The 16,570-nt window shown below is 40.5% G+C and overlaps 1 protein-coding gene across 1 annotated transcript in view; it reads right to left on the reverse strand.

Moving 5' to 3' along the window:
- Positions 1 to 4,091, reverse strand: part of Asb5 (ankyrin repeat and SOCS box containing 5) — a 58,072-nt gene extending 53,981 nt beyond the window's left edge. Inside the window, exon 1 of the mRNA XM_048330848.1 lies at positions 4,023 to 4,091. The gene's annotated coding sequence lies outside the window, so the exon portion shown is untranslated. The remainder of the gene's footprint in view (positions 1 to 4,022) is intronic.
- Between the last annotated feature and the right edge of the window lie 12,479 nt (positions 4,092 to 16,570).

The following is a 16,570-nucleotide window of genomic DNA, read 5'->3' on the forward strand; positions in this document are numbered from 1 at the left end:
TCATCCTAGAGATAAGAGACAATGAAAATGGACCAATTCCATTAAACAACTTGGAGGCGACTTTTCAGAGGTGAGGCGATATCATCAGACTCAAAATAGAGTCTAGCCTGGATTGATAGTATGTGCTGTAACTGTCACATGAGCATCTGAAACAGATGATCCTGAGTTAGAGTCACTTCTAAAAGTGAATAAAGCCAAGAGACTATGGAGAAAGGGTTTCTACTCAGGGCTTTCTGACACTAAAATCCTTCAAAGCACTTTTGACAAATGATAGAATATTACAGACACATTCTGACCCAAGGGAACTTTTATGTTTGAGAAACACAATCTGTCTTCAAATCCGGGATACCCTGAACAAAAGAAAGAACTCCGAATTTTCTGGTCATAGCTGGGTTTCATACGATCTGGATCCTCAATTTTAGGTTCATTGTTAAGCACTGCAAGAAGGCACTACAAGAAGCTGATTGTGAACTCCTGAATTGACAGAAACACAATAAGAAGTTTATCAAAAAGCTTTAAAGATGTATCTTCCCTGACAATAGTAATTCAAGATTTAGGTAAATGTACCATTGTATATAAAAGGCAGAGTAGAGCATTAGGAGCTCTTACTCAAGAGTGGAAGAAAATTTCTCAACCCTTACTTTAGTTCTGAAGACAACTAGATAGGATTGCATCCAGAAACATAACTCTTGGGCTCACATTCCAAAAATAAAGCCTAGGTCCCTTGACACCAGATTCATCAAAGACTAAAGAATTTTTATTTCTGTGGGTTATTGTTTTGAGAAAACAGCTTCTTATTCTACTCAACATTCCCCAAAAACATTGTCCACAGAGAATAGCTATGACCTGATCATTACCTCCAAGAGTAGACAATGTGCTACTTGCTGCCAACAAACATGTCATCATCACACCACCATGCTAGATGGTTTGGATGCTGGACAGACAGATGGAATTTGGGGATTGTTTGCTTGGATCCCAAAGGTACTGAATCTTTCCTATTATGTGCGTTTTATTACTGTCATGTTAATCAAAGAATCAATGTATGTACTTTTTCACATAACACTTCGTTATATACCCTGCCTAAGTAAAACCACCCTGCCTAAGTAAAACCTCTGTCGGGAGACTTAGGGTCTTCTATGATGCTTCGTCCATCAGAAGCATCTCATACTGTTGCCGCCACTAGGAGGAAGCAATCAGAAGAATTTAACACTCCTTTTCCATAGAAATAGAAAGCAAAAATTGAAAGTGGGACAAGTATAATGGGAATACATCCTTGAGGATACTCAGGCCATATTTCTTAGCATGGTAACTAAAATGAATTCACTAGCAGCTTGTTTTGTTGAACTGCTCATTTGACTAAACATTTTCCTTTTCCTTTCTGTTATTATCCTTTATTTCCCATACTGATGAGGTCAAAATTAATATGCTTACAGCCATCTTTTGAGCCATTGTTTCTTACCCCTAGAGTAAGAAATCTTTTGCCAGGGAGCCATGCAACTTAATAAATTGGACAGTGCAGGCTGAGAATATGGCCTAGTGGCAAGAGTGCTCACCTCATATACATGAAGCCCTGGGTTCAATTCCTCAGCACCACATATATACAGAAAACGGTCAGAAGTGGTGCTGTGGCTCAAGTGTCAGAGTGCTAGCCTTGAGTAAAAAGGAAGCCAGGGATAGTGCTCAGGCCCTGAGTCCAAGCCCCAGGACTGGCAAAAAAAAATAGATAAATAAAAATAAATAAATAAATAAATAAATTGGACAGTGGAGCCAATGGGAAATAAGTGGAACCAAATGTTGCGGGGGGGGGCGCTTTCTCTGAACATACAATTATTCCACTTGGAACAAGGGACTGCATTTATTTAAAAATGCTAGGCATACTGTATTCCTGTTTTTACTTGCAAATGAACAAACATTTGATTCCTTTTCTCCCAAATCTTGTTCTTGCTCATTGTGAATTGACAGCAAGTCTAGGGACCAAATTTTTGGTATCACTCTCCCCATCATAATCTTTGGAGCCACTATGTATAGTCTTTTATTGACTGAAACATCTTCATGTAGCACATGAACATTATCATAGTCTCACTACCATATGTATTCTTATTCTTTCTCTCTATACACCATAATTATGGACAAAATTTAGGTTCTTTCCCACTAAAATTCTTTGGTTCCAATAAAATAAAAAGTGGTGGTAATAAAAGAAGGTATCACTAAATTCTATACATTGATGCTGTAGTTCATATGCAGTTAATAGTTACAAACTACAGACGATAAGATTAATATTCTTTCTAATAGAAATGGTATATCTAATAACAGTATCTATTATGGTGGTGGCAGTAAAATTTAAGATGTTTTCTGAATTGATAAAGATAACAATCACACATTATTGCTTGTGCTGGGTTATTCTATCAAGTAATACTAAGTACCACTTGTGTCAAAGATGCTTTCTTTTGCATTCATTTTATATAGAACACAATGCCCCCACCTGCTGCCAATGTAAAGCAACTAAATCATATTACAAGTTTTCATTTCTTGTAGACTGTTATAATACATGCAGCCATTTCATCATAAACTATGCTTATCCAAGTCATCATTTCTAGTTTTTAAATAGTAAGTGCACTTGTAATGAAATGCTATTTCAATTCTCTGTGCCACTTAAAACATATACGTTGGAGCCTTAACTCCCACTGAGACTGCATTTGAAACTAAGTGAGGTCATAAGGATTGTTCTTAATCCCATAGGACTGATGCCATCAAAAGATAAAAGACTAGAAAGATGCCTGTATACATGCACATAGAACAAAAGGCCTTGATGGGACACAGGAACAATATGGCCATTTATAAGCTAAGGAAAGGAGAAACAAACAAACAACAACAACAAATCTTGGGAGAATCTTCATCTTGAACCTCAAGCACTGAAACAAAGTGGATTTTTAAAATTGTATTTAAGGCACTCAATCTGTGCTATCTTGTTCCAGCATCCCAAGAAGATAAATACAAGCCTAGTAAACTCATTATATGAACAGCTCCATTTTGCAAAGAAAGAAAGAAAAGGTCGAGGGGCTGGGGATATGGCCTAGTGGCAAAGAGTGCTTGTCTCCTATACATGAGGCCCTGGGTTCAATTCCCCAGCACCATATATACAGAAAATGGCCAGAAGTGGCGCTGTGGCTCAAGTGGCAGAGTGGCCTTGAGCAAAAAGAAGCCAGGGACAGTGCTCAGGCCCTGAGTCCAAGCCCCAGGACTGGCCAAAAAAAAAAAAAAAAGAAAGAAAGAAAGAAAGAAGGAAAGAAAGAAAAGGTCGAGCAAGTTGTTCATAGTCACAGACAGACATCGGATTAAGTTTTAGAAGATTAGAAGTCTTTATAACCAGCCAAAATAAATCAGAAAGATTTGAAAATGAATGCCATGGGGAGGAGAATGGTGGAAGGGGGAGGTTATGATTTAACTGAACTGTACACAGGAAAGGACATGTAAATAGAAACCCCCTTGTACAACTATGTGAAAAAAAAATTCAAAAATATTTAAAAAGAAGTACCATAAGCAAAAATATCTTAAACCCACAAATAATATAAGCAAGATTGCTTATATATTTTAACTGCATTGCTAGATGAGAAATCCCACATGGAGAAAAATAGTGTTAGAGAAAATGTCAGATGGATCAGAGGAGGCAGAAATGGGCTTTTATCTGTTCTTTTGAGGCCGAATAACCTTTCTATCCAATTCAGAAAGAATTTTCTAAATTCACCTAGCAAAAGAAATAAGAGAAACTAACAGATAAAAGAACAAGCGAATTGCAAATGCCTGCCATTCTTCACACAGAGAAAAAATATTGTTTCCTATTACATTCAGAATACAGTCCAAATTCTTTAACATGGAAATTTATTATCAAAATCAACGCTAGAATATATTATCCAAACCAAGATATTTTTCCTGTGAAAGAGAATATTAAAAGAGAGTAAAAGAGGCTATTACTGCAATTTTTCAATGAAAACATGGCTAAATTTGGATTTTTCTGAGCACACTTTATTGAAAAGGTCTTGAATCATCTGAGCTATGTCTTTATATCATTTTTTCCCTTTGTCTGTTAAACTGGCTTTCTTTCAGTTCTTTGAACACATCCGAATTCAAGTTCATTCTTGTTTCAGAAACTCCACCTAGACTGGATAGGGTTTTGTCGATAGGATTCGACCCTTTACTTTTTGCCTTATAATCTCCATGAGTCAGTGACTCAGCAACCTCTTCCTTGTTCTTCCCTCTTAGTTGCAATTTGGTTTTGTTTAGCCTTATCTCATACAACATGTCACCCAAAGAAGGCTATATTCACATTCTATAAATTGGAAAAGATTCATCGGCTATGTTATTCTTTTTTAGTTTTTTGGCAATAACTCAAGGAAGAGAATATTAGTTTGGAGCTACAAATGACAGAACAAACACTTCTAATTAGTGGTGTGAACAAAATAAAATATACCACATTTATAAGAAGGTGGAGAGATGATGACTATGAATGCATATATTGCTATAGCTATGCAACACTAATATTCAACATAGCTTTGCCATTCTCAGTATGTGCTATATATCAGCTCTCATGTTCACATTCCAGCAGTGAACAAGAAGGAAAGCAAGGACTACTGCTTTGCTGAATAGATCTAATTCAGAAAATGTACAGAATACATTCACTTACATCCCACTGCTAAAATTTTGTCACAAGGCCACAACTACTTATTAGGAACACTAAGAGGGGGTGAGGAGAGAGAAGAGGAGACAGGAGAAAGAGGAAGGGAGGGTGGGGAGGATATAAGAAAGGGTAAGACTTATTTTTTTCCCTCATGATGAACATATACTAGAATGAAAGCAATAATAGTTGCTACTACCCTTGAGATAGCAAGTTCAATTTTTCTTTTGAGAATATAATTATAAAAGGGTATAGTCTTGAAAGGAAACTGATAATGTAGACAGCAGAGTAAAAAGAGAAATTCATAACCCTGAAAATGTGGTGGAGGCACTGAATCTATCACCTAGGATATCTGCTGTAGCTTTATATGAGCTACTAATGAGAGAAGCTGCATGTTTGTTTCCTTCTCTTCCCCTCTTGTCTCTTTCTCTCCCCTTACCTTTTCTTCCCTTCCCTTTTTGTCTTGTTTTCTGTTTCTAGGGATCAAACTTGGGGCTAGGCAAGTTATCTAGCATTTAGCTACACCCTCAGACTGCAAAGCAATGCATTGTGAAGACCACTAAGCCACTTAGGTTCAGAGTTTATTTTTACACCTGAAAATACCTTAAAGGACCTTCTTGTAAGTCTCCTTTAACAGTCTCTGCTACAGCCTTTTTTTTTGGTAATCTTTTCCTTTGCAGTGCTTTATTTCAATTGTCGAATGTAAGTATAGAAGCTTCTCTTACACCTAAAGATAGCTGCAACTAGAATTACTTGCATTCTTCCATCCTGTGGAAAAGGGAAAGAGACATAAGCTGAAAGACTGTCCATCAAGTTCCATTATCTTCAATTTTTAGTGGTTCTCAGAAAGACTTAAAGATTACATTTCTCAGCTTTCTAATATCTAGAAGTGGCCTTTGTATTTACAAATCTGAATCATTTATTTGTTTCTTACTTAAAAATCTATTTCCTCCATCTGGGGATGAGCCATGAAACTTAAGACTCTATCTTCTTCTTTAAGGATTATTGTATACCTGGTAAATGACATAAAATGACTAACACAAAGCTTGTAAATACATGGCCATTTTCCTAAAAGTGCTGTTGACTAATATGCTTCACCTATTCAAAGAGATCACCTCTCCTTCAAGAGAGAGCTACAGCCACACAGGGTAGTGGGGAAGAATTACTTTCCTTCATTCTGTCCTTTATTATATATTATTTAGGGTTCTGTCAGACATCGTTTATAATTTCAATTATATTACATGTGTTTTTTATGGCGTTGGTGTGGCCTCATAGTTTAGGATAGGGGAATTACTGTAGCTCTGAAAAGAGCTACAATAGAGATGAACGTACAGATGTTATGCACAGCTGCAACTTGCTGGCTGGGCTGTTGCTTTCATTCAGGCATCTTGGTAGCAGGGTTTGCATCAATGGTTCCAACAGCCTCTTCTGCCATATTACAATGCTGAAGCAACATTCGCCTAAACCCTGCTGCACACGGCAATTCTAGTTATGCTCTGAGTAACAGCTTTCTTTCTAAAAGTATATTTCTGGATACATTTTCTTTTTTCATGCCTTCATCACCCTTCAATTTTTCTGCTGTTTCTGTTTGCCTTTAGGTAATAGAAACTAATGTAAATAATTAATATGTTATACCAATAGGTAATCTTCAATGTCTTTTATGTTGCATTTAGAAATGTATGTTGAAAGCTTTCTTCTTATCTCATACACTGTCTTTCATACACTGTGTGGGGCACGCCCGCCCACATGCCTTGCATCATTAAGAGGTGGTTCTAGCTGGCCAAGCCTCCCAGCCTTGGGACCACGTGTAGCCAAGATGGCGCCTGGTGGGGAACCCAGAGGCGGTTCTGTGGGCTGTGACGTAGAATTAGGCTGCCCCTTAGGGAGGTCCCTCGGAGCTCCACCCTGATGGACAGCTCAGGCGTCCAATCACAATCCCTATGTAGGTGCATGTACCCCTCCCCTTCCGCCGCCCTCTGACCCCTTTAAAAGAGAAGCTTATTGGGCTGGGAATATGGCCTAGTGGCAAGAGTGCTTGCCTTCTACACATGAAGCTCTGGGTTCGATTCCCCAGCACCACATATATGGAAAACGGCCAGAAGGGGTGCTCTGTGGCTCAGGTGGCAGAGTGCTAGCCTTGAGCGGGAAGAAGACAGGGACAGTGCTCAGGCCCTGAGTCCAAGGCCCAGGACTGGCCAAAAAAAACAAAAAGAGAGAAGCTCATTGCCACCATTAAACAAGTCTTAGCGCTGACTGGCTCCGGGACTGTCTGTGTGTCCTCCGTCGAGAAGGGGGCTGGGGTGGCAGTTCGTCAGCCCTTTCCACTTCCTGGCCCACCCGGGTGGGCGTGTTTTCCCATCTCTCCTGCAGGACAGGAGAGCCTGGAAGGCTAAAAACCCCTGACATTTTTGGCGTCCAATGTGGGGCACAAAGGACTTACGAGGTGAAACTGTCGGTGGGCCAGGCCAATTGGATTCCGAAAAGATGGGGCAGGCATAAACTCAGCATGCCGACCAAGTGCTCAAAGTGCTGAGCTTCATGCTACAAAACGTGGGTTTGGTGGTCTTGGACTCCCAGACCAGGAGGGTCTGGGAAGCGTTGAAACACATCGCACTCTGGCTGGTAGCTGCCACCCTTTTCAGCCTGGCTGCTTGGGAGGGGGGCAGCCCTCCCCCCAGGAGGAGAGGGACGCAAAGCCTCATTCTGATGGGCCCTTAGACCTGCCTTGGCCTCATCCCCCGGATCCCTGGCCAAGCTCAGCCCCGGGATACTCAGTGGACAAGCCGGTGGCGGGGCGGGGGGGGGGGGGGGGGGGGCGGCGGCTCCACTGGAGGCTTCCTGCCTTCTTTTGTGGACCCGCCCTTGGGACAGAAAAGGCCCTGCTTCTGAGGCCTGGGAAGCATTTGCTGAAAAATGTCTTGGATGGGGGGCAGACAGCCCCCTGGCTGCCCAGGAAAAAAAAAGGGGGCTTACTTGCTTAACATCTGCTTTAAAAGAGACAAAAAAGACTCTAGGTTTTTGTTGTTGATGTTTGATAAGTTTGGGGATTCACTTAAATTCGGATTGTGTTGTGCCAAGTCGCAAGACCACCCCCAAGAAGACCACCGAGATTCAGACACTCCGAAATGCAAAAGCAAGGCAAGGCTTTATTTAACGAGCTGCCAACTCGGGCCTCGTCCTACCCACCGACACAGCAGAGGTTAGAAGGGAGCCGCGAGCTGTGATTACACAGGGCTTATAAAGGCAAAGAACAAGGTTACAACAATCAGCTGTGCAAGCAAGATTAGAACACAGGTACAAATCTGATTGGCTCAGGGTTCGATTCTAAAATGGGGTTCACGTGGTGGGGCCTGACTTCAAAGTCTGGCACCTCAATTGTTGTTGGCTAAATCCTAAGCTTTTGGTGGACAAAGGAAAGGTTTTGGCTGGTGGGCACCTCCCGCCCTCATCCCAGGTGGTGGGCGTGCTGCATTCCTCAAGGCTGGGCAGGGACTTGAAGGTGTCTTGCTGTGAGCCTGCTCAGGCTCTGACCAGCTCCACCGCCATTAAGCCGTGCCACATGTCTGTTCTGTTTGCGTCTTGTCTCCCATCTCCTGGACCTTCTCTGGTCATAGCATCCCACTTCAGCTCCCCACTGGAGCTGAACTGGTTTTTCAAAATGTGGCTTCTTCATTTCCTTGCCAGATAATCTGTGGAAATTTTTGTTTCTTAGGAAAAGTTTTGTTCTCTAACTGACCACATGGTTCTAAAATATGGGCAAAATAATATCATTTTGCCACTGGAATTCCAGAAGACTTACATGGCCAATTCAGAAAAATAAATTTTTTTCTAAGCGCGCCCAAAGCTGGTGCACAACTGTCTGTATGTGTGTCTGTCTGTCTGTTTGTCTGTGGGTACAACATGTAAAAACTAGCATCATGGTTTAAAAATCACTTGCCTTTTTAACTATTTTAACTTGTTTTATGTTAAATGGATCTTTACAGCCTGTGGGTGGGATCACAGTAAACAGCCTGGAGGCAATCCTGACTCTTATCACCAGACTCCAAGCCGAGAAAAAAAAAAAACAACAAAAACCAGGTTTTAAACCCAAACTGATGATGTTTGGGTGCAAGCAAATGTGTCTAACAAAAACTCCAAAAGGTTCAAATATGCAGTATGTGGTATACAATGATGTAAAATCAGTTTGCTATTTTTTATGTCTATCTATGCTAAAAGTCAAATGTACATCTGATCCTGACAATTCTTTGGTATAGACGAAGATTTTTGCTTCTCCATTTTCTCTCCTGTGCTCTCATAAACTCTTTAGGATTAATATTTTGCTCCATAGGATACTGCCTGGTTTCACTGATTCCTTTTTCTCTCTCTCGTTCATGGAAAACTGCTCAGGGAATCTAGGAGTCCTGTGAAGATTTTGACAGGCCCAGAGTGCTCCTGCTCTGGCTCTGCCCCATCCCCTCCCAATATTAGAGTTGGGTTCATAACAGTCCTATCATAACAGAGTTACTCCAAGATTAAGAGCATCAGAGTTGTGTTTTGTGGCCACAGGGTTGTCTTGGGGTAGCATTGGCCTTCCCCCTCCATGTCTCAGAAACTGTAATGGCTGCTGCAGAGAGCAGACTTGGTTGGCCTTTGGTCTGTGTGGATTTTGTGACTAGGAAGATGGCTAAAGGCCCAAGCCTTCTAAAATCTGTTTAAAGTTGTAACTCTGCTTAAACCAGTCGGGTACCAGCCCACAAAAGTCAGAGTACTCAGAGTAAGCAACCAGGCAATACTGGGAGATTTCAAATGTCTTTAACCAGTCTGTGTAGAATTTTGCAGGCAACCCAGCAGGAGGTGTGACAATCTATCCAGGAAACTCTAAGAGAAGCCACTACAGCCTCACCCAGATCCATCTCATCTCTCCTGCCTGCCCCCATCACACATGAATAATGAAGACTGCTGATCCAGGATGGAAGAGACAGCCACTGCTGAAGCTGAGACTTTCACATTATCCTGACCCTTTGCCCTCTCGATTGTTATTCATTTGTGTTCTCTTCCACCTTCCAGTAAGGTTAAATGATATGATTTGATGGCACATGGATCTCATTCAGTCTGCTGTTCTCTAAGTGTGAACTTTTGCAAGTATTTGTTGGTCAATTCTCAACAAGTTACAGATAAGCTCTATTCCTATTGTTCTCCTTGTTGCTTTAATTGGAAATAAAAAGGGCTTTTATGGCTAAAATTCCTCAGATTGCAGTTCGAAGCCAACCCAGGCAGAAAAAAAACAACAACTTCCTCTAAAACTCCATCTCCCAACTAACCAGTGAAGAGCCAGACTGGAAGCTTGGCTCAAGAAAACCAGCGAAATGATGAAAGTGGCACCATGGCTCAAGTGGTAGAGTGCTAGCCTTGAGAAGAAGAGCTCAGAGACAGTGCCCATGCCCTGAGTTCAAACCTTGTGAATGCCAATGGGGGGCAAGCCATCCCAGCAACAAGTACCTAGATCCCTGGGACTTAGCCAGTTCAGGGAACAAGGATCATGGAGAGGAGTAAGAGGAGAATGATGTGACATCCTAAATGGATGTCTCGCCCTTTCAAAATTAATCAGAGCCGGGAGATCAAGAGGAATAGTTGTTTACCTACCTAATGTCCATACCTAATGGACAGGAACTTGCATTATATATATATATATATATATATATATATATATATATATATATCACTCCCAACTAGTCCACTATCCCTAAACACTTCCTTCCTGCCCCCAGTCCAGTTATTCCTCCTTCCTTGTAATGGGCCACAATTGGGTTTATGCTCCAAATGGAAGTTTTCTGGTTTATGCCAAGGGTGTGTTCTCCCATGTTGTTCATGTTAACTGGTCCTGTGAACTTGTCAGCCTTTTGCCTGACCTTTTCAAAAGTCTTTTAACAGGATAACATCCCTCACTGAGATCACCACCTGGGAACTTGCAGTTCAAGGCCATCCTCTTACTACACTGCTGTGCCCAGATCAGATCTGGACCCTGAAGGCCCCAGCTCCAGGGACTCCTTGATGTGCCCAAGCTGCAGGAGGTAGCCAGAGGAGACCATGACACCTATTGGCCCTGATAACCATTCTCGTGGAAATGATGAGGACTTTTACCAAACTGGATGATACCAGGCCAAATGACAAATCAGGGACCCCTGACTACTTCGCCCCTTTTCAGCAGGAAGTAGTTCCAGAAGAGACAACCTCCGCCCATACTCCCAGCCTGGTACCCCTCCTCTATTAGTAAAAAACAAAGGGGGAGATGTGGGGCGAGCCCGCCCGGATGCCTTGTGTCATAAGAGGTGGTTCAAGCTGGCCCCGCCTCCCAGCCTTGGGACCACGTGTAGCCAAGATGGTGCCTGGTGGTGAACCCGGAGGCGGTCCTGTGGGCTGTGACGTAGAATTAGGTCACCCCTTAGGGAGGTCCTTCAGAGCTCTACCCTGATGGACAGCTCAGACGTCCAATCACAGCCCCTATGTAGGTGCACGTACCCCTCCCCTTCTGCCACCCTCTGACCCCTTTGAAAGAGAAGCTCATTGCCACCATTAAAGGAGTCTTAGTGCTGACTGGCTCCCAGACTGTCTGTGTGTCCTCCGATGAAAGGGAGACTGCGTGGCAGTTTATCGGCCCTTTCCTCTTCTTGGCCCATCAGGGTGGAGTGTATTTTCCCATCTCTCCTGCAGCACAGGAGAGCCCAGGAGGCTAAAGACCCCCGGGAGGCTAAAAACCCCTGACACACTGTTTGTTAATTATTATTAACTAAATGTTCTCTTCTATTTAAATGCGATTGATCACTATATAAGGTGATTGGGAAAATGCACGAGCATGACATTGGCATGTACATATACTCACATTTAAAATACTTGTTTAGATCAAATTGTTTGACTTCTAGCAATGAAGATACAAAGTATGTACCATTTATAATGTGCTTGCACTGCTCCAAGTGATACAATAAAAAGCAACAAATTTCTTAATCAGTAACAAAAGATCCATACTATAGGCTATTTGTTCTGAGCAGATGCAATTGCTCTACTACCTGAAATTATTTGAAAGTGAAATGTGAATTATCACTTGAAATGAGATAGCACTTATTCATCAGTTATAGAAAACTTAAATATCACATAGGAATTAAAGCAGATTTTTTAAACTTTATAAAGTATGCAGAATAATTCTGAGTTCAAATGCCTGTAATCCTAGCTACACAGGAGGCTGAGATCTAATGATCATGGTTGGAAATAAAACTAGGCAGGAAAGTCCATAAAAACTATTATCTCCAACTAGCCAGCAAAAAGCTAGAAGTGGAGTTGTGGCTCAATTGGCCTTGAGGAAAAATATTCATGCACTGTCCAGGCCCTGAGTTCATGCTCCAAAACTGGAATAAAAAGAAATAAATAAAGTGATTTTGATATTTGATTTGGTCAGTTCATCTAATCATGTTTTTCCCCTAATTTATGAGTTCAATTTTATAACTGCACAGTCAATTGTAATTATAAGGAGAACCTGTAGGATATCAACTTTCTCATACCCAAGAGTTTATTGATAGTTAATCAAAGCACAACTAATCAAATATTTCTAATGAAGGTCTGGGAACCCAGCTATAAGAGCTTTGCTTCTTAAGGCTCTTTGATGAACCACATATTGCCACATAGTGTCATTTTCTTTTCCCATTCCTTTGATCACCTCTATCATCCTGTGTTATACAGGAATGAAAGTCTTCCTCTGATGGCTCTGTACTTCCCATACCACTCATATTATTCAATTTACTATACTTATGTCTTCACCTAAGGACCTCCTGGTTTCTCATAGTTTGACTTCACATATCTTAAATAATTTCCATTCTCCACTCTGATGCTAGAAATTGCTTCTATTTTAAGGCAACAGAAAGTGACCCTCACAATCATAAAATTAACCCTAATTAGTGCATGCAAATTACTACTTCCAAAATTTGCCAAGAATTACTTCAGTATGGATGAATGTAAACAGTTAAATTACAGTATCACATCTTCAGAATCTAATGTAAATGGTCAAATTATACTACCTGAACTCCAGAATCTACATATCTTATTCTAGCAACTATCCTCTCAAGCCCTTAAGTAATGTGAAGTCCTTTACATATCTACAAGACATCTGGGGATAGGGAAACATGCTTGAAACCCTAGCATTTGGGAGGCTGAGGCAGGAGAACTAATAACATGAGAATAGCCTGCAACACACAGCACACACACTCATATATGTATGTATGTATGTATGCATGTGTGCATTTTTGCCTCAAAATATGGATTTTCAACATGGTAGAAGGGTTCTAAATTTACTCTAAGCTGTCAAGCCAGAGGGGAGTACAAAAGTCATGTAGGGCCCTCTATGCATCCACATTTATATCTAAAGTCTCAATGAACATGAAGAAATATATTTTTGATTGACTGAAGGCTACTTCTATATTCTTTCTGAGAAAATAAGGAAGAAATAGGCTGCTATCTTCTACAGACATGTTAAAAAATCATTTGAAATCTCTTTTAGAAATATGATCATGGATTTTACTACCTGCTAAATACAACTTAAATAAAACATATCATATACAAATGTACAAGGCAGATGCAGAAAAAATACCCATAGGGTTTATGTGTAACTCAGACCTCATCAGCTTGAATCACAGTTGTTTCTGTAGGGCCCATAGACACTAGAGCTTGCCTGAATACGTGGCAAAAAATCAGGGCACATGGCAGGATCATTTTCTTGGCATCCATTAACAGATTTCTTGCCAGCCCACAGATTCTGTTCTTCCTGACCCATTCCTATAATATAATACCACTTATGACTGACTCCCACAGCAAGAAAAAAAATGAAGGAACTATCAATACAGAATTTGTTCTTCCAAAATTCTGGCTTTAGAAGTATATTTTCATCATTTGAATGAAAAGAAATATATTAATTAGTCAACTCCTAAGGCTATTAAAAAGGTGTAATGGATAAAATGGATATTAAATATAAAAAATTAACAAATTAGAAAACAGAAAACATAAAGGCAAAAGATTGTTTTTAGAAAAATTAAAAATCCTAAATAAAATAATATATGAAACAGGCAGAAAGCATAATATACATAGTAATTACCAAAATGGAAGCATAGTATATAATTGGAAATTCCATTAAACATTTGAAAGATCAGATAAATGAAAATGTTATATAGACACTATAGTGAATAGAAAGGTAAGAAAAACTCACAAATTCATTTTCTAATTTGAGGCATATTATAGAAAAAAAGGGAAACACATCAATTTAACAATGAATATGATGATTACAAATTAGGAATGAAAGTCAATGAGTATATTAAAAATCATTTCATACTGATTGAGTAGAATTGTTCTAGGAATAATGGCCCAATATGTGAAACCTATTCATATAACACATTGTGATAGTAGGGGAGAAAACATATGATTACCTCTAAAATGCTGATGGGTCTAGATTGTAGAAAATGCATTGAAAACAACTCAGCATTTTCATTCTTTTTAAGACTGTTCAATGAGATAAAAATAAATGAATATTTTTCTGAATATCAATATGTGACAACTTTCATATAAGTATACATGTACACTTCCATCTCCAAATCACCATCTTAAATTCTGAAGGAACTAATTGACATTCTCTGCTCAAATCTGGAACAAGACAGCTGTCTCCATCGAGTATGGAACAATATGATGGACACATTAGCTATTGCCATGGAAAAACCGATTAGAAACAGAACAATACGAAAGAAAAAGGCAAAATGATATCTAATGTGGACGGCATGGTTGGATACCTACAAAAGCCAAGCAAACAATTAGAAAATTAAAAAAGAAAAAGGAAAATCCTAGCCTGATCCCTATGTTGTTCGGGGACTTACATGAATTTCTAGCACTTTTGTTACCCAAGTTCAAACCACGATGTCATAAAGATAACCTTAATCTCGTTTGTGCTTTTAAAATCTACTTTCATTTTGTATTTTGCAGAGTGCACTTTTATCTAAGCAGTTGCTAAGTGATACAGATGTTGTCTCTCAAATGTCCCTTAACCTCAGTCTTCCATTTCCTGTGCTCTGCCATCATGCTGTTCCTAGGCTGTCTAAATGGCTGCCTGTGGCAGGTATTCTACTCGTTTCTTGTGTAATTCCCCTGAAATAAAGTCTCAACTTCATGACCCCATTCTCCACAGTAGGCTGCTAACTCACTTTTCAGATCTACTTCTGCCTATTATATGCAGTTTGTCTGTATCTGACTTCTGAGTATTCTTTAGATAAGCCTGTACTTGCAGCTCAGTATATTTTAGAATACCCATCCTCTAATTAAAAATGATGCTGCTGTATACTAATATCTGAGCACTGTATTAACTGTTTTGCCCTAAGCTGCTACATCCTGTATTACCAGACATGTTTTCTCCAGTGCTAGTCTCTTAATTTCCCTTTCTATTTATACCTGCTTTCTTTCAGACTTCTGCTTTTATTGACCTTGTTTAAAAGCTCCATGAGAATAGAAAACGATTTAGACATATCACATGCAGCTCCAGCATTATGTAGATATGTGCTTTTTAAAATAGTGTGGTTGTCCCAAAGACAAAAATTAATGTTAAGCTCAACTAAGGGCCTTTCCTTTGTCTATAACTAATTCATATTTCATGTCTTGGTTGTGTTCCATTTGAGCAGGAAGTTTTGTCTTATTAGTGCTGTATTCTCAAGGACTATTAGTATTCCTGGGACATGCTACATAATAATAATCCTATGTCTATGGCTGTGGAAAATTAATTGCAAAGAAGCAAAGGCTCAGTGATAGTGTGAGCCAACCTTAGGTTCCAGTGACACCTTTCATATTCTATGATAGGAATTGTTACTTTACTTCTGCTGTTTTGTGGATGCAAACTTAAAAACTAATATCAACAGATTACTAGCCACTCCCTTTTGTTGTTGTTGTTTGGACTCAGAGCCTGAGCACTGTCACTGGCTTCTTTTTGCTCAAGGCTAGCACTCTACCGCTAAGCCATATTTCCAACCCTAGCCACTCCTTTTTAAATTTTTCTCCTAGAAGTGCAAAAATCCCTGGAAAGAAACAAAGGTATGGGTAGACGGTATAATCAAGGTCAGGCAGTGGCAATCTGAACGCAAATGGGAATGTGATAAACGAATTGGCAATGCGATACGACGATCCCACTAGTTATTGATTGCTTGTTAACTTCTGATATACTTTGTTCTGGAAAGCAATTCCTCTGTGATGATGATCTCCTCTGAAGTTTCTTGAAAAATGCCTTGTAAATTCCCATGTTAAGATGCAAATATTCACAATTCATAGCATCCAACCTTAAACAGCTTTAGCTGTCTGCAGAAGTCAATGCATTAAGGAGAATTAGAGGAAGGCTGGTGGGACGTGAAGGCGCAGAACACTTTACAGGGGCCTGGAAGCTATCACTTCCTTCTCCCCAGATGCCCCAAGAGTCCTAAATTTGCAGCTTTGATTGCGGCTAGGAAGGTGTGGGCATTTTGTTTAAATGTACTACCTCTAAACATCAAACACAGAACATCAGGGAAGACTCCAAACTACCTGGCCTCGCTGCAATTTTTAACTGAAAAATGAATGGGACAGAAGCGCCGAAGAAGCAGAAGTCCTAAACTAACGGAGTGAAGAACCCAGAGAGAAGGATGGACCACAGCACCTCCCTTTCTTCAACTCCACCAAGGGAGCGAGCAGCTGAGGAGGCGGGTCTATCTTGAAGCCCCGCCCCTCCCTCGCCCGTCGCTGATTGGCGAAGGCGTCAGCTGAGTATGGAAAGGCGGGCTCACGGCTGAAGCTCTCCACGGGCGCCGTGGGCGTGTGCTGGCGGGTGCGTGCGCGCGTACATGCGTGCGCGTGCGTCGGGGAACCGGAAAGGAG

Source organism: Perognathus longimembris, chromosome 21, assembly GCF_023159225.1.
Source record: "Perognathus longimembris pacificus isolate PPM17 chromosome 21, ASM2315922v1, whole genome shotgun sequence".
NCBI lineage: Eukaryota > Metazoa > Chordata > Mammalia > Rodentia > Heteromyidae > Perognathus > Perognathus longimembris.